Source organism: Musca autumnalis, unplaced genomic scaffold (assembly GCF_047663935.1).
Source record: "Musca autumnalis isolate F117 unplaced genomic scaffold, ASM4766393v1 scaffold_5, whole genome shotgun sequence".
Classification (NCBI taxonomy): domain Eukaryota; kingdom Metazoa; phylum Arthropoda; class Insecta; order Diptera; family Muscidae; genus Musca; species Musca autumnalis.
The window spans coordinates 198,717,413-198,741,734 of NW_027412088.1; positions in this window are offsets into that span (position 1 = coordinate 198,717,413).

Here is a 24,322-nt window from a genome sequence, read left to right on the forward strand (position 1 = left end):
TCAATGAATCTGTCTTAATTTTTTCTTTCGAGTGTATTTTACCCACAAATCATCTGATTTGAAACTTTTCTCTTTTTCCTGTTTCCTCCTACGTTCTCCAACCACCACGACCAGTCATGTATCGCATATCTTGACATAGGCAAATTGAATAAAATTGTTAACCCTTAAGGTATTTTCCCTTCTCTCAAACACCATAGTTTCTCTCTTTCCGTTGCCAAGTCTCCCATATGTCCATGAAAAGTAAATTAAAATGCTTTGTTACGTCAAGAATGGTGGAGGATATGTTCCATCAAACATTATCGCAGAAAGAGTTGCCGTTGCAAAGACTGGCGGCAATCATGTACAAATAGTTGATTTTATTTAGTCTTAAAGTGAAAAGGGCTCCAGTAGGAAATAAAATTATCAAAAAACAAATTAAATCCCGCTCCAAATTTCTAAAATATAGAAACGCCAAAAACTGAAGTTTCATTTAGTCTCCTTTGGAGGTGAAACTCCACATGTTTTGTCTTGAAAAATGGCATCCCTTTCGCACAGCTTCTTTGATGTACGAAACTACGTGGCGATGATGTGTCAACCGTGAAAATGATTGAATGAATGAAATGAATTTCGCAGGTTGGTGTAATTTGTCTCCAGCATTTGTTCGTGTCGTCAAGTCAGACAATCAGTCATGCATGCTAATTAAATTAAAACAAAGGCCTATCCAACCAATGTTAACTTCTTTAACGGCGCATAGAGGAGTTCTATAACATTATAAATGAGTTAGAAGAGTGATTTGCATTTTTCATCTTTGATTTGTTGACGATGATGCTATACAGCCGCAGCTGCACGTAATTGCGGTGAATTCTTCTCAAAGATGTTTTTGTTGTTGTGTGAAGCGAAAACGTTTGCAAATGATAAATGACATTTAGCAGAGAAAACAATTTGTTCACTGTCAATACAAAAAAAAAACACACATTCTTACGGAAACCTCTGTTACATATTTTTTTATTAGAAGTGAAGGCGGATTTCACAAATTAAAAAATTTACGATTTATCAATCAATATATTTGTCAACTGTAATATTTGTGATTTTGTTGGGGGATGTGATTAAAGATCAATCTTGTCCTGTTAGAATGGGTCCCTAACGGCACTCTCCCCGTACATTTGTCAGCAACCGATTTTGTAAATCCCGATTAAGGTTTATATTTTATTTTCCAATGTTTAGCGTTGAAGATCTTCATACTTCTGTTGTTTCAGGTATTTATAGCTGGCATTCAGGTGTCTTTTGTAACTTAAGGATATAATTTACTTAATGAGTTTTATTATTGTTTCAAATTGTAATCCTCCTTCTTCTTTTCTCTCTCTCTCTCTCTCCATTACTAAACATTTTTCTAACATCACCTATATAAGCTATCTAAAAGTAATATTCGATGAATATTACAAAATATATTAGACTAGGTTGGGGAAGAAATAAAGACATATGTGTGTACATCCATCTGTGTGTAATTGTATGTGTGTGTAATGGCACACAGCCATAAGTATGGTTTTATACACAAAAGTAATTTTCGTTTGGAAAGCCGGATACAAATCACTGCCTTGGGTAAAATTTGCATGTAGTAGCTTGTAGAACATCATCAGCTCTGTTCTGTTTCGTTTTTTCTTTGGTTTGCCCAAAATATTCAAGGAAATTCATGAGGTTCCTATTCATTTTCCGTTTCGATGTTATTTTTTGTGCTGTTTTTGTGGGTTCCTGTAACATTTACCCAACCCCCACTTAAGTTCATCATTGGTCGGATATTTACATTTGTCTGTTCGCCTGCCGTTGTTCTGCTCTTCTGCTCCCGACAAAAAAAAAAAAATTGCAATCGAAATAAAACTCCGAAAGTTCTTAGGGTTTCCTTTAGAGGCCAATAAAACAACTTTTATTTGCATTAATTAAATAAAACAGTGGCAAAGGAAATCATCGACATCGTCATGTAGAAGGAAGGATTAAAGTTCAAACATATTGTTGGAAATCATCCGATGTATTGATGGTTGGTAAAGACCTGGTTGGACTAGATGGTTCGTGTGTTTTGCATGAAATATGGAAAGTGCTTTGTAATCCGAGGAGACAAATAAATATTTTTAATCGAAATACAAAGTTTTCTTTCTTTATAGCATCAACGATTTAATGGAGGAAATAAATTACAGAATAATATCGGGGTATAAGGATACTCAGAGGTAATTTGTCAAGATAATTATCGGAATTTTTCAATTGTTTTTTCTTTCTTTTTTTGACAAACAACAGAATTAATCCTAGTTTTTTTTTGTTCTAGTTACAAGTAAAAAAGTATCAGTCGGATTTACCATCAGCCTGTTTGGATTGAAATACTTTTTTTTCTATGTATTTAGGGGGTTTCAAAATGTTTGGCCTATACACCGACAAAAGCATGGATAGGATTAAAGCTCAAAAATTTGCGGGGATATCGATAGATAGGGCTTTTTTATCACACTAGCCTACGAAAAACATAATATCGCTGTAAACAGGGCCACTAGGAAAACCTTCGGTAAAAATGTCGAAAGGATCCTCCAATCACACAAAAATGTTGAACATTTGTATGAATGGTACCACAAGGATTGGACAGATATGTCCCAAATTTGAACATAAACAATATTTAGAGATCCAAAGTTTGGACAAAATCGGTTGCTACCGCGCGTACCACTTTAGCGAATATTGTCGAACTTTTGTGGGGATACCTTCCCGAAGGAGTGGACCTATAAGCACCACCTTAGAATTTCATCTAATATTCGAAGAAATATTACAATATCCAAACCATGGACGAACGCAGTATTTGGTTCGAGCTCTCCCTGCCATAGGGTGCCATAGGGTTTTTTACAAGTTTCGGGCTGTTCTCTCAAGAAGTATGGGCTTGCGCCTGAAGAAACTTTTACTGCCGTAATTGATGGAGCGAATGCAAGTTGCTCAACAAAAATCAAAGTGAGAGCAGGTCTTAAAGTGAATTTATCCAAAATTTTGTGTCGGAGGTACCCGAAGGAGTGGACAAATATAGTCCATATTCGAAGCTGATCTATACCTGGTAGATATTTAAGGATGTGTAATGTATGGACCAAATCGGTCACTGCCATCAAAAGTTATCGTGCGCACAATTTTTCTGAACATTTTTGAACTTTTGTGGGGGAGGTACCTGAAGGAGTGGTCTTCTATGGCTTATCTTCGAACTTAAACTAAATTTGCACAACATATTACAAAGACCAAATTTTGGACCGAATCGGCAGATCCGTTCGAGAGTTATCTCCAAACACTGCACACGGCGTCATAGGGTTTTTTTGTACCTTTCAGGCTATTTTCTCAGGAAGTAGGGAGTGTGTGTGGGTAAAGACCCTTTTTGTTAGAAAAAATTCTGCCGAGAACCCCTTTTTTGTAGAAAGGGTGCTGGTAAAGACCTGCTGGTAAGGATCCTTCCTTCGAGAAAGGGTGCTGGTAAGGACCCCTTCTTATAGAAAGGGTGCTGGTAAGGACCCTTTCTTATAGAAAAGGTGCTGTTAAGGACCCTTTCTTATACAATGGGTGCTAATAAGGACCCTTTCTTTTAGAAAGGGTGCTGGTAAGGACTCTTTCTTATAGATAGGGTGCTGGTAAGGACCCTTTCTTAGAGAAAGGGTGCTGGTAAGGACCCATTCTTATAGAAAGTGTGCAGGTAAGGACCCTTTCTTATAGAAAGGGTGCTGGTAAGGACCCTTTCTTACAGAAAGCGTGCTGGTAAGGACCCTTTCTTATAGAAAGGGTGCTGGTAGGGAGCCTTTATTATAGAAAGGGTGCTGGTAGGGAGCCTTTCTTATAGCAAGGGTACTGGTAAGGACCCTTACTTATAGAAAGTGTGACGGTAAGGACCCTTACTTATAGAAAGGGTGCTGGTAAGGAGCCTTTCTTATAGAAAGGGTGCTGGTAAGGAGCCTTTATTATAGAGAAGGTGCTGGTAAGGAGCCCTTCTTATAGAAAGGGTGCTGGTAAGGACCCATTCTTATAGAAAGTGTGCAGGTAAGGACCCTTTCTTATAGAAAGTGTGCAGGTAAGGACCCTTTCTTATAGAAAGGGTGCTGGTAAGGACCCTTTCTTACAGAAAGCGTGCTGGTAAGGACCCTTTCTTATAGAAAGGGTGCTGGTAGGGAGCCTTTATTATAGAAAGGGTGCTGGTAGGGAGCCTTTCTTATAGCAAGGGTACTGGTAAGGACCCTTACTTATAGAAAGTGTGACGGTAAGGACCCTTACTTATAGAAAGGGTGCTGGTAAGGAGCCTTTCTTATAGAAAGGGTGCTGGTAAGGAGCCTTTATTATAGAGAAGGTGCTGGTAAGGAGCCCTTCTTATAGAAAGGGTGCTGGTAAGGAGCCTTTCTTATAGAAAGGGCGCTGGTAAGGAGCCTTTTTTATAGAAAGGGTGCTGGTAAGGAGCCTTTTTTATAGAAAGGGTGCTGGTAAGGAGCGTTTCTTATAGAAAGGGTGCTGGTAAGGAGCCTTTCTTAAAGAACGGGTGCTGGTAAGGAGCCTTTCTTATAGAAAGGGTGCTCGTAAGGACCCTTTCTTATAGCAAGGATGCTGGTAAGGACCCTTTCTTATAGAAAGGGTGCTGGTAAGGACCCTTTCCTATAGAAAGCGTGTTGGTAAGGAGCCTTTCTTATAAAAAGGTACTTGTGCTCCCTAGAATCCTGTCATATAGAAATGATGCTTCCTAAAGCCCTTTTTCGCGGAAAGGGCGCCTTTTAAAACCCTTTCTAGATGAAATGGTGCTTCCTAAAACCCTTCCTAGAGAAAGGGTGCTAGCTAAAACCCTTTCTAAGGGAAAGGGTACTTCCTTAAACCCTTTCTAAGGGAAAGAGTGCTTAATAAAACCCTTTCTAAGGAAAAGGGTGTTTCCTAGAACCCTTTCTCAAACAAAGGGTGCTTCCTAAAACCTTTTCTTAAACAAAGGGTGCATCCTAGAACACTTTCTTAAACAAAGGGTGCATCCTAAAACCCTTTCTTAAACAAAGGGTGCATCCTAGAACCCTTTCTTAAACAAAGGGTGCATCCTAAAACCCTTTCTTAAACAAAGGGTGCATCCTAAAACCCTTTCTTAAACAAAGGGTGTATCCTAAAACCCTTTCTTAAACAAAGGGTACATCCTAAAACCTTTCTTAAACAAAGGGTGCATTCTAGAATCTTATTTTAAAAAAGGGTGCTTTTTAGAACTTTGTTTCGAGTAAAGGGTGCTTCCTAAAATCGAAGAAAGGATGCCGCTAAAGAAAATTTATTGAAGAGGCACTTTCTTATAGAAAGGGTGCTCCTAAAGACACTTTCTTATAGAAAGGGTGCTCCTGAAGACAATTTCTTATAGAAAGGGTGCTCCTAAAGACAATTTCTTATAGAAAGGGTGCTCCTAAAGACACTTTCTTATAGAAAGGGTGCTCCTGAAGACAATTTCTTATAGAAAGGGTGCTCCTAAAGACAATTTCTTATAGAAAGGGTGCTCCTAAAGACAATTTCTTATAGAAAGGGTGCTCCTAAAGACAATTTCTTATAGAAAGGGTGCTCCTAAAGAAACTTTCTTATAAAAAGGTTGCTTCTTTGAATAGTTTCTGAAAGAAAGGGTGATTCTTTGGATCCTTCATGAAAGAAAGGGTGATTCTTTGGAATCACCTTTCTAGATGAAATGGTGCTTCCTAAAACCCTTCCTAAGAGAAACTGTGCTTGCTAAAGTCCTTTCTACAGAATGGGTGCTAGCTAAAACCCTTTCTAAGAGAAATGGTACTTCCTTAAACCCTTTCCAAGAGAAAGGGTACTTCCTTAAACCCTTTCTAAGGGAAAGAGTGCTTAATAAAACCCTTTCTAAGGAAAAGGGTGTTTCCTAGAACCCTTTCTTAAACAAAGGGTGCTTCCTAAAACCTTTTCTTAAACAAAGGGTGCTTCTTATAACCTTTTCTTAAACAAAGGGTGCATCCTAAAACCCTTTCTTAAACAAAGGGTGCATCCGAAACCCCTTTCTTAAACAAAGGGTGCATCCTTAAACCCTTTCTTAAACAAAGGGTGCATCCTAAAACCCTTTCTTAAACAAAGGGTGCATCCTAAAACCCTTTCTTAAACAAAGGGTGGATCCTTGATGTTATAGATGGTGGATCCCTATAGTCTCTCGCTGCAATAAAGGGTCCTTCTATAGTCCCTTTCTTCAAGAAAGGGTCCTTCTATAGTCCCTTTCTGAAGGAAAGTTTCCTTCTATAGTCCCTTTCTGCAAGAAAGGGTCCTTCTGTAGTCCCTTTCTGAAAGAAAGGGTGCTTCTATAGTCCCTTTCTGAAAGAAAGGGTGCTTCTATAGTCCCTTTCTGAAAGAAAGGGTGCTTCTATAGTCCCTTTCTGAAAGAAAGGGTGCTTCTATAGTCCCTTTCTGAAAGAAAGAGTTCTTCTATAGTCCCTTTCTGAAGGAAAGGGTCCTTCTTCAGTCACTTTCTGAAGGAAATGTTCCTTCTGTAGTCCCTTTCTGAATGAAATGATCCTTCTGTAGTCCTTTTCTGTAAGAAACGGTCCTTCTTTAGTCCCTTTTGTTAAGAGAAGGTCTTTTTATAGTCCCTTTCTGCAAGAAAGTGTCCTTCTATAGACCTTTTCTGAAAGAACGGGTCCTTCTATAATCCCTTTCTGAAAGAAAGGATCTTTCTATAGTCCCTTTCTCTAAGCAAATGTCCTTCTATAGTCCCTCTCTGAAAGAAAGCGTGCTTGTGTGATTCCTTTCTGCTAGAATGGGTCCTTCTATAGTACCTTTATGTAAGAAAGGGTTTTTCTATAGTCCCTTTCTGTAAGAAATTGTGTTTCTATAGTCCCTTTCTGTTAGAAAAAGTGTTTCTATAGTCCTTTTATCACACATGCACATTATTTTTTCAAATAAAAAAATAACTATCTATTGTCCTTTATTTTTTTAATGTTATCAACATTCTTTGTTGCTTGTCATTGTTTTTCTAAGATGTAATAAAAATTTATGCTACAACACGTTTTCATATATTTTCTGATGATATTTCCTTCTAGTATGTTTTATATTTCAGTTGGCATTTCTAAAGCAAAATAAAAAGAAGAGAAAAATAAATATAAACGAATAACAACTACAGGGAGGTAGGGTAATAAATTTGGTTCTACTTCTGTTTCCAGGACAGAGTTATCTTGGAGACCAATTTCTCCAAAAAATCTATCAACCAAGGCGAATTTACATCCGCTGGTTTTAAATGGTAAGATCGTTATTGCACCAGGATGCTACATAAAAATAATATCTACATTAGGTGTGAAAATATGTTAGTGGTGGTTGATTAGGGTTGTTGAAAAATCACATTCATTACAATAAATTCTTCCCATTTCAATTCCTGCAAAGAAAAAATTGTGGACGAAATGCTTACAGTAAAATTCTTGTAAAGAAGCCCATTAGTTTTTTTGTACGATTTCAAATTCCAACAATATATAGGGATAGCAAATGTGGGTATCAACTACTAAGATCATGGATGACCTTTATTACATTTTCAGTTCATATCCCCTTTAAAAAGTGATATTTTAAATCATGATCCCAGGGCGTATACTATCTGACAACATTTATACGCCACATGAACTAATCAATGTTCCTTTAGAGGATACCTGGCGTATACGTATTGTCAATATGTATACATAACGATGTCCCTTTAAGTAATTTTTATTTAATGTATTACAAGGTTATTTACATTATTTGTTGTACTCACATTTCCCTACATTTCCTCGCCTCTCGCTTCCTTTGTTTATAAGGCACAAACTACTGTTTTTCTTTGCCTTACGTTTATCTTCCAAAAAATGCATTGCAACATTTAAAATGTATTGTGCGGATACTTTACTGCCAGCTATGTGTGTGTGTGTGCTCGTCGCACTTTGCTACTAATGTTGCTGTTTTTCTACTAGCGTTTGCGTTTATATTAGTTTGTTCTTCTCTCCATCTCCATCTAAGCTTTATGGAATATTTTATGAAGTATTGTTGAAGAAATAAACACAAATAAAAATCTTAGAAAAGAAGCAAAAATATTGCGAAGAAATGAAGAATGAAAAAAATATGGAATAGAATAAATAAACCGTGTACACACAACTGTAACAATAGAACAATTTTTTGCTACAACTTTAAGTGGGTTGAGTGGTAGAGATGGTGGGGCATTTCATACAGAACATGGAGGACATGTAGAACGAAAAAAAATTAATTCGTCTAAATATGACAACAAATTGGAAATTTTGTGGAGATAGGATTTGAGTTCTCTCAGTTTCCAGTTTCTAAATAAGTTTTCTGGAATGTCCCATATTTACATATGTATTTGTGTGCCTGTTAATAAAATCCAACTAGCAAATGATAAATCTACAATCTGTGGACTACTGTGAATACTTAAGAGCTATAGCGCAGTACTTATAAATGTCCTAAAATCTCCACAACTGATAAAACATAAACAACGATGAAAAGAAATGACAAAGCAGGCCAACAACAACAACACTAAAATGGTTACAAAATCATTTCCCCACGATAAGATGGCTAACAAGGAGCCAGTGCCGCCAATATGTCTGGCACTTAGACAAAAAGAAAAAATGATAATAAAATAAAAATGTGTTAAAAACGTGTACAATGGATGTGACAATAAACACAATACAAGAAACAAAAAAAAAAAAAAAGAGAAATAAACAAACAAAAACTCACCCATACTCCTCCCCTCATCTATTTCAATACTAGCTACTTAGGCAGGAAGATGTGGAGCTTTAACTATCACAAACAATTGTTTTTGTAGCAAAGGAAAGGAAAAACAAGACAATGGCCTAGAAGAAAATAAATAGAAAGAGAGAAATAGGAAGCTAAGGCAAAAACAAAACGGTTCTAGCGAAACTGAAGAGCTCTACTGGGCCCATTGTGAAACAATGTTTCCTACTTAGACCATGTGAATGAGTGTAAATGCCACAAAGCAAGGTAAAAAATAATTACAACAACACAAAGAGCCACGCACAAAGATACATGCATACCAATGGAGGATGGATGGATGCTGTACTCTATAAAAACAAACAAACCAACACACACACTATCCTCCACAGAGTCTCTATATCAGATGGGGGATATTAAAACAATACTCCATTGTGATGTCACGACTAGCATCCACAACGCTGACAGTGGAATAGACAACGCTCACATTGTCATAAAAATGAAAACACAACACACAAAAAAAGTTTAGAAAACAAAACAAGGATAATATAAAGGACAACAAAACAAAGAAAGAAAAAAAAACAAATATGAAAACAAACAATAGAACGTTTCACACAAAGTGACACAGCATGGATTTCTATGAATGACGAAACGCGAACACAAAAAAGACCATAGAAGAAGGAAAAAAACCGACAACAATCTTAATTTGGCGACATAATTTTTTAAATTAGTCCCTGGTGGCGATGATGAGTTCAAAGAAATGGGGGGAATGCAAATAGCTGGTAATCAGTAGCATAATTAAAGGATTTTTGTTGGTGTTGGTTTTACGAAAGAAAGGGGTTTAAAGGAAACCACAAAGGGGAAGAAAGAAAGGAGCTAAAAGGGGTTTAAAATAAAAACGTTTCTATGGAAAATCTTATTCAGCCAGGCTGAACAAAAATTTTCCTATGGAAAATCTTACTCAGCCAGGCTGTACAAAAATTTTCCTATGGAAAATCTTATTCAGCCAGGCTGAACAAAAATTTTCCTATGGAAAATCTTATTCAGCCAGGCTGAACAAAAATTTTCCTATGGAAAATCTTATTCAGCCAGGCTGAACAAAAATTTTCCTATGGAAAATCTTATTCAGCCAGGCTCAATAAAAATTTTCTTATGGAAAATCTTATTCAGCCAGGCTGAATAACAATTTTCCTATGGAAAATCTTATTCAGCCAGGCTGAATAACAATTTTCCTATGGAAAATCTTATTCAGCCAGGCTGAATAACAATTTTCCTATGGAAAATCTTATTCAGCCAGGCTGAATAACAATTTTCCTATGGAAAATCTTATTCAGCCAGGCTGAATAACAATATTCCTATGGAAAATCTTATTCAGCCAGGCTGAATAACAATTTTCCTATGGAAAATCTTATTCAGCCAGGCTGAATAACAATTTTCCTATGGAAAATCTTATTCAGCCAGGCTGAATAACAATTTTCCTATGGAAAATCTTATTCAGCCAGGCTGAATAACAATTTTCCTATGGAAAATCTTATTCAGCCAGGCTGAATAACAATTTTCCTATGGAAAATCTTATTCAGCCAGGCTGAATAACAATTTTCCTATGGAAAATCTTATTCAGCCAGGCTGAATAACAATTTTCCTATGGAAAATCTTATTCAGCCAGGCTGAATAACAATTTTCCTATGGAAAATCTTATTCAGCCAGGCTGAATAACAATTTTCCTATGGAAAATCTTATTCAGCCAGGCTGAATAACAATTTTCCTATGGAAAATATTATTCAGCCAGGCTGAATAACAATTTTCCTATGGAAAATCTTATTCAGCCAGGCTGAATAACAATTTTCCTATGGAAAATCTTATTCAGCCAGGCTGAATAACAATTTTCCTATGGAAAATCTTATTCAGCCAGGCTGAATAACAATTTTCCTATGGAAAATCTTATTCAGCCAGGCTGAATAACAATTTTCCTATGGAAAATCTTATTCAGCCAGGCTGAATAACAATTTTCCTATGGAAAATCTTATTCAGCCAGGCTGAATAACAATTTTCCTATGGAAAATCTTATTCAGCCAGGCTGAATAACAATTTTCCTATGGAAAATCTTATTCAGCCAGGCTGAATAACAATTTTCCTATGGAAAATCTTATTCAGCCAGGCTGAATAACAATTTTCCTATGGAAAATCTTATTCAGCCAGGCTGAATAACAATTTTCCTATGGAAAATCTTATTCAGCCAGGCTGAATAACAATTTTCCTATGGAAAATCTTATTCAGCCAGGCTGAATAACAATTTTCCTATGGAAAATCTTATTCAGCCAGGCTGAATAACAATTTTCCTATGGAAAATCTTATTCAGCCAGGCTGAATAACAATTTTCCTATGGAAAATCTTATTCAGCCAGGCTGAATAACAATTTTCCTATGGAAAATCTTATTCAGCCAGGCTGAATAACAATTTTCCTATGGAAAATCTTATTCAGCCAGGCTGAATAACAATTTTCCTATGGAAAATCTTATTCAGCCAGGCTGAATAACAATTTTCCTATGGAAAATCTTATTCAGCCAGGCTGAATAACAATTTTCCTATGGAAAATCTTATTCAGCCAGGCTGAATAACAATTTTCCTATGGAAAATCTTATTCAGCCAGGCTGAATAACAAATTTTCCTATGGAAAATCTTATTCAGCCAGGCTGAATAACAATTTTCCTATGGAAAATCTTATTCAGCCAGGCTGAATAACAATTTTCCTATGGAAAATCTTATTCAGCCAGGCTGAATAACAATTTTCCTATGGAAAATCTTATTCAGCCAGGCTGAATAACAATTTTCCTATGGAAAATCTTATTCAGCCAGGCTGAATAAAAATTTTCCTATGGAAAATCTTATTCAGCCAGGCTGAATAAAAATTTTCCTATGGAAAATCTTATTCAGCCAGGCTGAATATAAATTTTCCTATGGAAAATCTTATGCAGCCAGGCTGAATAAAAATTTTCCTATGGAAAATCTTATTCAGCCAGGCTGAATAAAAATTTTCCTATGGAAAATCTTATTCAGCCAGGCTGAATAAAAATTTTCCTATGGAAAATCTTATTCAGCCAGGCTGAATAAAAATTTTCCTATGGAAAATCTTATTCAGCCAGGCTGAATAAAAATTTTCCTATGGAAAATCTTATTCAGCCAGGCTGAATAAAAATTTTCCTATGGAAAATCTTATTCAGCCAGGCTGAATAAAAATTTTCCTATGGAAAATCTTATTCAGCCAGGCTGAATAAAAATTTTCCTATGGAAAATCTTATTCAGCCAGGCTGAATAAAAATTTTCCTATGGAAAATCTTATTCAGCCAGGCTGAATAAAAATTTTCCTATGGAAAATCTTATTCAGCCAGGCTGTATAAATATTTTCCTATGGAAAATCTTATTTAGCCAGGCTGAATAAAAATTGTGCCTATGGAAAATCTTATTCAGCCAGGCTGAATAAAAATTTTCCTATTCAAAATTTCAAAAATGTTCTTATTCAGCCTGGCTGAATAAAAATTTTCCTATAGAAAATCTTATTCAGCCATGCTGAATAAAAATTTTCCTATGGAATATCTTATTCAGCCATGCTGAATAAAAATTTTCCTATGGAAAATCTTATTCAGCCAGGCTGAATAAAAATGTTGCCTATGGAAAATCTTATTCAGTCAGGCTGAATAAAAATGTTGCCTATGGAATATCTCATTCCTATGGAAAATCTTATTCAGCCAGGCTGAATAAAAATTTGGCTATGGAAAATCTTATTCAGCCAGGCTGAATAAAAATGTTGCCTATGGAATATCTCATTCCTATGGAAAATCTTATTCTGCCAGGCTGAATAAAAATTTTCCTATGGAAAATCTTGTTCAGCCAGGCTGAATAAAAATTTTCCTATGGAAAATCTTGTTCAGCCAGGCTGAATAAAAATTTTCCTATGGAAAATCTTATTCAGCCAGGCTAAAAAAAATTTTCCAATGGAAAATCTTATTCAGCCAGGCTGAATAAAAATTTTCCTATGGAAAATCTAATTCAGCCAGGCTGAAAAAAGTTTTCCAATGGAAAATCTTATTCAGCCAGGCTGAATAAAAATTTTCCTATGGAAAATCTAATTCAGCCAGGCTGAAAAAAATATGATATGGAAAATCTTATTCAGGCAGGCTGAATAAAAATGTTGAATAAAATTTTTCCCATGAAAAATCTTATTCAGCCAGGCTGAATATAGAAAATCTTATTCAGCCAGGCTGAATAAAAATTTTCGTATCTAAAATCTTATTCAGCCAGGCTGAATTAAAATTTTCGTATGGGAAATCTTATTCAGCCAGGCTGAATAAAAATGTTCCTATGGAAAGTCTTATTCAGCAAGGCTGAATAAAATTTTTGCCTATGGAAAATCTTATTCAGCCAGGCTGAATAAAATTTTTGCCTATGGAAAATCTTATTCAGCCAGGCCGAATAAAATTTTTCCTAAGGAAAATCTTATTCAGTCAGGCTGAATAAAAATTTTCCTAAGGAAAATCTTATTCAGTCAGGCTGAATAAAAATTTTCCTATGGAAAATCTTATTGAACCTGTTAGGGAAATTCAGTCTGGCTGAATAAGATTTTCCATAGGCAAAATTTTTATTCAGCCTGGCTGAATAAGAGTTTCCATAGGAAAATGTTTATTCAGCCTGGCTGAATAAGATTTTTCAGTCTGAATAGCAGATTTTTTAAGGTTTTTGATTTTTCTATTGGCAATTTCATTTTAGCATATTTTATTTAAAAAATTGAATTCGGTTTAAATTTACCTCCTTCTACTCCTCTCCATTTAAAAGCCCCTTTTCCTGGCCATTAACAATTCCACAATAAATTACTGTAATTTAATGGCTTTCATCCATTTGTGACAACTAAAAATTAGTTTTCTAAAATTCACCCTTCACCGTGGACTTCAAAGCTTTTAAATTCATTAATCTCTCCTGCTCCATCTCTTTACCTTCCTGCCTATGTATTTCGTACCTCTCACCTTGACTGACTATCCCCCTAAAATGCTATCCTTTGTTTTAATTGCCAAGCCTTCAATTAACTCAAAAGTTCCATTAAATATTCTAGTAAATGAATGTATTGACCATAATGCTTCAATTGAAGGGGTGTGAGGAAGAGAGAGAGAGGGGGAGGGCTGTGCAACATTCATAACATAGCATAGCAAATGTGGCCGGTAAAGTGTTTCGAGGCATAAATCAATAATTAATTGACCGTCTCGACATATTGACTTCTTCCGCCAATATTACCCAACCATAAAGGGGACCCACCTACATATTCCGAGTGTCACTTTGCTTTTGGCATAATTTACGTGATACACATACAATTGTATGTACGGATCTGTGTATGTATGTGTATTACATTGGCTGGTTGTGTAACAGTTGTCCGTCTAGTTGGCTAGCTGTCTTGTCATGGCCAGCCTTTCTGGGTGTCTCTGTGTTTGTAATATTGAAAATTTATTTGTTTACATGGTATTATGTTTCAAATTGAAAGCCATTACCATAATTAGACTGTCTGTCCAGCTGCTTGTCATTCAGTTGACCATTGAGCTGGTCATTTGGGACAGTTTATGACGCTGGTACTGGTCAAACCTACAATTCAAGGAATATTTGAGTTTTTAGGGTTCAAATGGTCTGTCTATCTGTGTGTGTGCGGCTATTGTTTATGGCCATTCGATCCGGGTAATGACAGGTGTACCGCCATGGGACTATTCACTTTAACTCTTTGTTGATTTATGCTCAGCATAGGTTCTATTTTTTAGGTTCGGTCTTTGTCTAATAAAAAAGTTAATTTTTTGTAAATTATGGCTTTTAGGTTTAGAGGGAATGTTGCCATTAAATTGAAACATTTAAATTGTAATTTACATTGATAAGGATAATAAATTGAGCCATTAGAAGAATATTATGCCAATGTATAGGAAGAAGGAAACAAAACACGTGGCAATAATTTATTAGTCATGCAGAATATTTATCTATTTTATTATTTCATTTTTTCCACTTCATCAAGTATTCATTTTGTTTTTTTTTTCATTCGAGGCCTGTGGAGCGTATGAGTATTATTAATTACTTCGCTGCGTATGAGTAATAAGCTAACTAATTAATAATACTCATACATTTTAGAAAAACAAAACGCAACAAATCATGCTAATGATATGCAAATTGAAATTATTGATTAGCATTTTATAAATATAAATACGCAATGTAGGTAGAATGACTCACTAATACCCACATAAAAACGACAACAGTATAGAGTTCAATAGAAGCGTTTAAAAATGACAGCTATTTGTTTATAAACATTTTTCATAAATTATTTATTATTCCCTTTTTCTTTAAGCTGTCGAAGCAAACGGAACTGAAGTATGGGTAATGAGTGTAGTAATTGAAATTACTCATACCTGCTCCCGCAATAGCATGGATAATAAAATGCAAATTAAAAACACTTATACGCTGCCAAGTATGGGTATAATAAACAATATTGTTCCATTTAACATTTATTGGCACAGCTTTGATTTGTTCACAGAAAAATATAAAAAGTGGGATCTCCGCTAAGCGGAAGGCCAGCATAATTACCTATGGAATCTTCTATAAACAGAAGAAGTATTTTCAAGATAGAGCAGCAATGGAGTTTTTATAAATGAAAAAAAAAAAAAAACAAATAAGAAAGTATCAGTCAGCTGTGCTGACAGAGATATACCCTCAGCCACTGACAAAAAAAAAAAAAACAAACCACGAGTTTTCTTAAAATTCTGTATGTACCGTAATGTGGGACTATACCAAATCATTGGCATGTACCAAACATTTTTAGTAACCAAACTTCTTCATGAAGGACTCGAAATATTAAATTACATTAAGCTAAGTTTGGAAAAAATTTTTGAAAAGGTTTTACAGTTATCTTGCACGATAGCTATTTTAGTATGTACCGGCAGGGTTTTGGAGCTTGAACCATTATCTCAGGATAATATTGTACGGGAAAAATATTGTACCGTTTTAAATTAGGCCGCCAAAACAACCAACTGAAAAAAGAATCTAAACGCTGCGAGAGGAACTCTTAAACTTCACTCTTTTCGAATTTGTGTGGGAGTTACCCGATGGAGTGGACCGATATAGTCCATATTCCAACCTGATACATGCCAGGATAAAATAATACGATGTGCAAAGTCTGCATCAATCAGAAACTCCCTGTAAGAATTATCTTGCGGATTTGCCATTTTGGGTGGTGCCGTCAAGGTTTCTTGGAACATTTTGCCCAATATCTCAGAAGGTATGAAATTTTGCAAGAAAAAAATTGTACCGTCGTAAAGGGAACCGTATGGACAACTTACTGAAACAAATTTCAAAACGATCCGAGAGGAGTTGTTAAACTTCACTTTATCCGAATTTTGTGTGGGAGGTACACGAAGGAGTGGACCAATATAGTTCCATATTCCAATCTATACTTGGAAGGAATAATACGATGTGCAAAGTTTGGACCAAATCGATTGCTCCCTTCGAGAGTTATCGTTCACATCATTTTATAGACAAATTTTGAACTTTTGTGGGAAAGGTACCCAAAGGAATGGACCGATAAGGCCAAGACCACAGATCTTCATATAGAAGACTACCGGTCTTCTTATAGAAGACCACATGTCTTCGTATAGAAGACCACATATCTTCATATAGAAGACCACAGGTCTTCGTGTAGAAGACCACAGGTCTTCACACAGAAGACCACAGGTTTTCATATAGAAGACTACAGGTCGTCATATTGAAGACCACAGGTCTGCATATAGAAGACCGCAGGTCTTCATATAGAAGACAACAAATCTTCATATAAAAGACCACACTTCTTTATATAGAATACCACAGGTCGGTATATAGAAGACCACAGGTCTTCATATAGAAGACCACAGGTCTTCATATAGAAGACCACAGGTCTTCATATAGAAGACCACAGGTCTTCATATAGAAGACCACAGGTCTTCATATAGAAGACCACAAGTCTTCATATAGAAGACCACAGTTCTTCAAATAGAAGACCACAGGTCTTCATATAGAGGACTACGGATCTTCATATAGAAGACCACAGGTCTTCATATAGAAAACCACAGGTCTTCATATAGAAGACCACAGGTCTTCATACAGAAGACCACAGGCCTTCATATAGAAGACCACAGGTCTTCATATAGAAGACCTCAGGTCTTCATATTGAAGACCACAGGTCTTCATAAGAAAGACCACGGGTCTTCATATAGAAGACAACAGTTCTTCATATAGAAGACGACAGGTCTTCATATAGAAGACCACATGTTTTCATATAGAAGACCACAGGTCTTCATATAGAAGACCACAGGTCTTCATATAGAAGATCACAGGTCTTCATATAGAAGACGACAGGTCTTCATATAGAAGACCAGGTATTCATGCAAAATACTACAGATCTTCATGCAGAAGACCACAGGTCTTCATGCAGAAGAACACAGGTCTTCATGCAGAAGACCACAGGTCTTCATGCAGAAGACCACAGGTCTTCATGTAGAAGACCACAGGTCTTCATGTAGAAGACCACAGGTCTTCATGTAGAAGACCACAGGTCTTCATATAGAGGACCACAGGTCTTCATATAGAAGACCACAGGTCTTCATATAGAAGACAGGTCTTCATATAGAAAACCACAGGTCTTCATATAGAAGAGCATAGGTCTTCATATAGAAGACCATAGGTGTTCATATAGGAGACCACAGGTCTTCATATAGAAGACCACAGGTCTTCATATGGAAGACCACAGGTCTTCATATAGAAGACCACAGTATTTACATATATAGAAGACCACAGGTCTTAATATAAAAGACGACAGGTCTTCAAATAGAAGACCACAGGTTTTTATATAAAAGACCACATGTCTTCATATAGAATACCACAGGTCTTCATTTAGAAGACCACAATTCTTCATATAGAAGACCACACTTCTTCATATAGAAGACCATAGTTCTTCATATAGAAGACCACAGGTCTTCAGATAGAGGACCACAGGTCTTCATATAGAAGACCACAGGTCTTCATTTAGACCATAGGTCTTCATTTAGAAGACCATAGGTCTTCATATAGAAGACCACAGGTCTTCATATAGGAGACCACAGGTCTTCATATAGAAGACCACAGGTCTTCATAGAGGAGACCACATGTCTTCATATAGAATACCACAGGTCTTCATATAGAAGACCACAGGTCTTCATATAGAATACCACAGGTCTTCATATAGAAGACCACAGAAAACCACAGGTCTTCATATAAAAGACCACAGAAAACCACAGGTCTTCTTATAGAAGACCACAGGTCTTCATATAGAAGACCACAGGTCTTCATATAGAAGACCACAGGTCTTCATATAGAAGACCACAGGTCTTCATATAGAAGATTACAGATCTTCATATAGAAGACCACAGGTCTTCATATAGAAGACCACAGAAAACCACAGGTCTTCATATAAAAGACCACAGAAAACCACAGGTCTTCATATAGAAGACCACAGGTCTTCATATAGAAGACCACAGGTCTTCATATAGAAGACCACAGGTCTTCATATAGAAGACCACAGGTCTTCATATAGAAGACCACAGGTCTTCATATAGAAGATTACAGATCTTCATATAGAAGACCACAGGTCTTCATATAGAAGACCACAGAAAACCACAGGTCTTCATATAAAAGACCACAGAAAACCACAGGTCTTCTTATAGAAGACCACAGGTCTTCATATAGAAGACCACAGGTCTTCATATAGAAGACCACAGGTCTTCATATAGAAGACCACAGGTCTTCATTTAGACCATAGGTCTTCATTTAGAAGACCATAGGTCTTCATATAGAAGACCACAGGTCTTCATATAGGAGACCACAGGTCTTCATATAGAAGACCACAGGTCTTCATAGAGGAGACCACATGTCTTCATATAGAATACCACAGGTCTTCATATAGAAGACCACAGAAAACCACAGGTCTTCATATAAAAGACCACAGAAAACCACAGGTCTTCATATAGAAGACCACAGGTCTTCATATAGAAGACCACAGGTCTTCATATAGAAGACCACAGGTCTTCATATAGAAGACCAGAGGTCTTCGTATAGAAGATTACAGGTCTTTATATAGAAGACCACAGGTCTTCATATAGAAGACCACAGGTCTTCATATAGAAGACCACAGAAAACCACAGGTCTTCTTATAGAAGACCACAGGTCTTCATATAGAAGACCACAGGTGTTCATATAGAAGACCACAGGTGTTCATATAGAAGACCAGAGGTCTTCATATAGAAGATTACAGGTCTTCATATAGTAGACCACAGGTCTTCTTATATATATCACAGATTACAACAATGCTTCTTACAGAAGACCATAGATCTTCATATGAACATCTACTGGGCATTCTAGTATTCCCTACCTGTGGGCTCTTGAGGTTAAACTTAGCGTTGCTTATTTACTTTTGAAAAAAAAAAAACTATTTGCATTTTGACCAAATCAACCTACAAATCAAAATATTGGCAGGTTCTTCAGAAAATGAAAAAATACATACATATGTATGAACATTGGTATGTAGGTGTATTCATTTCAATATGCATATGTACGTGAATGTATGTATGTATTTGTGTTTCATATGTCTCTTTTGTTATTGGCGTTGCTCTTATTTTTTTTTCCTGTCAAAATGTCAAAAAATGAAACATGTCACTTTATCATACAAAATGTCCTACCTATCCAACGACCTACCTATGCAGATATGTAAAGCTACATGCCTGTCTGCATATCGATCTTCGTGTATTTATGCAGCTTTACATATACTCCTATGTATGTACGTATGTTTGTATTCTTAAACGCACAAATTTCAAGATTCCAACATGACATACATTCAATATTGAGGACTCTGTTGTAGCACACCCAGCAGTACATTACATGTTCCCTCTCTATTTTTTTGTTCAGTTCTTTTGTTTCAGTTGCCTACATCAATAACTTCTAGGCCATGGTGTCCAGCTTTTTAAAGTCCTGCAAATTCTTTGCTGTGCCCACACCAGTACTACTGACATATTGGACACATATATAGGTTTTTTCTTCCTTATGGGGGTGTCCGTAACAGACTCACCCACACAACATTTTTGATATGAGTAAATATTCATCCTCAGCAGATTGTTTTTTTGTGTGCCATTGTAAAATGGGTGGGTTGGAGGAGGAGGAGAACATGTATCAAGTTTGTGTATGTGAATGTATGTATGTGTTCATATACATGTGTGTTTATGTCATTCAATCCATTTGCATACGATTGATGTTCTTCCTGTTTGCTGTTGTTGTTGTTGGTGATACACAGTCCAGCAGGCCGTCAGAACTTGCCTTGCGGTTTGCCAGAAGAAACATGTAACTAAAACTGAAAACCTACAGATCGAAAAGTTTAAAATTTATGATTACATTACCTGAATTTCCAGTTACATCAATATGACGCCAGCAGAGGATTGAATGTGGGACAGTGTTTGGGAAAGATGAAAAAGAAAACTGAAAAGAAAGTCAAAATAAATTATGTTTTTTACTTAAAGATAAGTACATAAGTTATATGTTCGAGGGAGCGTATGAGTGTTATTAATTATTTGAAAAATTGTCTATCTGAGGTGCCTTTTATTCAAATTATTAATACGCATTGCAAATCTTTCAAAAAATCACTTAAATTTTAAATAAAATAAAAAAGGAAATTAAGTAAAATAAAACAAAAATGAAATAAAATAAAAAAAAAAAATAAATATATAAGTTATATGTACGAGGGAGCGTATTAGTGGTATTAATTGTCTTAAAAATTGTCTATGTATACGTTCTGAGGTGCCTATTATTAAAATTATTAATACTCAGTGAAAATCTTTCAAAAAAAAAAGTAAATTAAATTTTAAATAAAATATTATAAAATGAAATAAAAATACAAAATAAAATATAATAAAACAAAATAAATTAAAATAAAATAAATAAAAATAACATAAAGTTAAACGAAATAAAACAAGTAAAAAAGTATCAGTCGGCTTTGCCGACAGAGATATACCCTCAGGCTGTGTATATTGAAACAATTTTTTCCCAAAATACGTACATATGTATTTAGGGGGTTTTAAAAATTTTGGACTTTGAACCGACAAGTATGTTGATTAGGATTAAAGATCAAAAGTTTTGCGGAGGAGATACTAAAAGGAGTGGATCGACATTAACCGTTATGGAAGTGGATCTCCAGCCACAACATATGGTGCCTATGGGGGTTTTTACACTCTTCGGGCTGTTTGCTCAAGAAGTATGGACTTGCCCCTAAAAAAACTTTTACCATCGTAAATGAGGCAGCGAATGCAAGATGTTTCAACAAAAATCAAATTGATTCGATTTCAGGTCTTAAAGTGAACTTATCCGAAATTTTGTGTGGGAGGTACCGGATGGAGTGGACAAATATAGTCTATATTTGAACCTGATCTATATCTGGTAGGTATATTAGGATGTGTAAAGTATAGACCAATTCGGCCACTCCCTTCAAGAGTTACCGTACGAACAATTTTTCCGAACATTTTTGAACTTTTGTGGGGGAGGTACCTGAAGGAGTGGACCGATATGGCTTATCTTCAAACTTAAACTATGTTTGGACAAAATATTACTAAGGCGAAATTGTGAACCGAATCGGCAGATCCGTTCGAGAGATATCTTACGCTCCAACCACTACACACGGTGTCATAGGGGTTTTCTGCACCATTCAGACTATTTTCTCAGGAAGTATGGACTTGCCCCTGATGAAACTTGTACCCTCGTATGGAGGACAGTGAATACAAGTTGCTAAAACAAAAATCAAAGCGATTCGAGAGATGGTCCTAAACTGAACTTTTCCAAATTTTTGTGTAGGAGGTACCCGACAGAGTGGACCGATTGAGTCCATATTAAAACCTGATCTAAGTCTGGTACACGCTCCACTATGGGCAAAGTATGGACCAAATCGGTTACTCCCTTCAAGAGTTATCGTGCGCACAAATTTTCCGAACATTTTCGAACTTTTGTGGGGGAGGTACCGGAAGGAGTGGACCGATATAGCTCATCTTCGAACTTAAACTAAGTTTGGGCAAAATATTACGAAAGCCAAAATTTGAACCGAATCGCTTCATCAGTTCGAGAGTTATCGTGCGCTCCAGCCAGCCAGACAGACAGACAGACAGACGGACGGACATTGCTCAATCGACTCCAAAAGAAAATAAACAAAATAAATTAAATTAAAATAAAATAAAATGAAATAAAAAATAAAATAAAATAATACAAATAAAATATAATAAAATAAAAAGAAATAAAATAGAAGATAAAATAAAATAAAATAAAATGAAAAAAGTAAAAAATAAATTTATACAAAATAAATAAAATAAAGTTAAACGAAATAAAATGATATGCAATAAAATAAAATAGTACAAAATAAAATAAAATAAAAAATAAAACAAACAAAATAAAATGAAAGGAAATAAAATTAAATATAATAAAACAAAATAAATTAAAATAAAAGAAAATGAAATAAAATAATACAAAATAAAATAAAAAGAAATAAAATAAAAAATAAAACAAAATAAAATAAATTAAAATGAAACGAAATAAAATGAATCGAAATAAAATAAAATATAATAAAACGAAATAAAATAATATAAATTTAAATAAAAAGTAAAATAAAATAATACAAAATAAAATATAATAAAACAAAATAAATTAAAATAGACTAAAATAAAAGATAAAATAAAATAAATTAAAATAAAATAAAAAAGTAAAAAATAAATTAAAAATAATACAAAATAAAATAAAACAAAATAAATAAAAATAAAATTAAGTTAAACGAAATTAAATGAAATAAAATAAAATAAAGTAATACAAAATAAAATAAAATAAAAAATAAAATAAAATAAAATAAAATAAAATAAAATAAAATAAAATAAAATAAAATAAAATAAAACAAAATAAATTAAATTAAAATAAAATAAAATGAAATAAAATAATACAAAATGAAAAAAATAAAATGAAATAAAATAAAAAATAAAATAATAATACAAAATAAAATAAAACAAACAAAATAAAATGAAACAAAACAAAATGACACGAAATAATATATAATAAAACGAAATAAAATTATATAAAATTAAATAAAAAATAAAATAAAATAATACAAAATAAAATATAATAAAACAAAATAAAATAAAAGATAAAATAAAATAAATTATAATTAAATGAAAAAAGTAAAAAATTAATAAAAAATAATACAAAATAAAATAAAACAAAATTAATAAAAATAAAATTAAGTTAAACGAAATAAAATTAAATGAAATAAAACAAAATAATATAAAATAAATTAAAATAAAAAATAAAATATAATAAAATAAAATAAAATGAAATTAAATAAAAAATAAAACAAAATAAAATAAATTAAAATGAAATAAAATGAAAAATAAAATAAAATAATACAAAATAAAATAAAATGAAACAAACAAAATAAGCTGACACGAAATAAAATGATATAAAATAATATAAAATTAAATAAAAAATAAAATAAACAAAATAAATTAAATTAAAATAAAATTAAATAAAAAATAAAATAATACAAAACAAGTGAGCAAAGGCTATAGTCGGGATGGGGCCGACCATGTGATACCCTCCACCTCTACCCCTGTGCATAAACTTTTCACTGGTAAACATTTTTTTAGGAAATATAATCCGACTACCACCAAAAATAATATGTCTCTTTCTCTCTGGGACCCCCAATAAGCAACCAAAATTTCGTGACCATCCGATTAAAATTACGACCTGTAGCTTGATTGCAAAAAATGGAAGAATTGGATGCATTACCGACTATTGTGGTATCTCCCTTGTTTGACCACCTCCGCCAACCTGCTTTACACCAATGTAAAGGTAATATTTTCTTCTTCCTTTTTTTCGATTGTTTGAGTGGAGTATTCCCCCATTGGGTCAACTTCATTTATTACCCTCTATTACAGAGAGTAATGTTTTTTTCAAAACGAACTGACAGTGTTGCAAAATTTTACTGATCGCTACCAATATCATGATTTCATCCCGGCGAAGGGAATTATCAATTGGCTTCTCAGTTTTTGAAATGATGCCTTTTTAGCGAAAAACCGAACTCTTTAAGTGTCTAGTATTCTCTTCTTCTTCCATTGACAGGCTTTGCCGTTGGAATACCCCTACTAGAAGCCGATATATTCACAAAGAATAAAACTTTGAATTTGTCTCCAAATGAGTTTATCCCCATTCCGACCCCTACATATTATCCGACTATCACCAAAATCAATAGACTTCTTCCTCTGTGGGGCCCCCACCTACCGCCAAAAATTTCGTCACTATCCGATCAAAATTCCAACTTGTAGCGTGATTACAAAAAATGGAAATATTTTGTCTATTACTGAATTTTGCAATATCTCGGTTTGCTCACTTACGCCAACATACTTTGCATCAATATAAACGAGATATTTTCTTCTTCCATTGACGGGTATTCCTTTTGGAATACTCGCATAAAAAAACGTTGACTTTTCTCCACATAAGCTTTTCGCTTAGTCCGACTCCTGAATATTATCCGACTATCACCAAA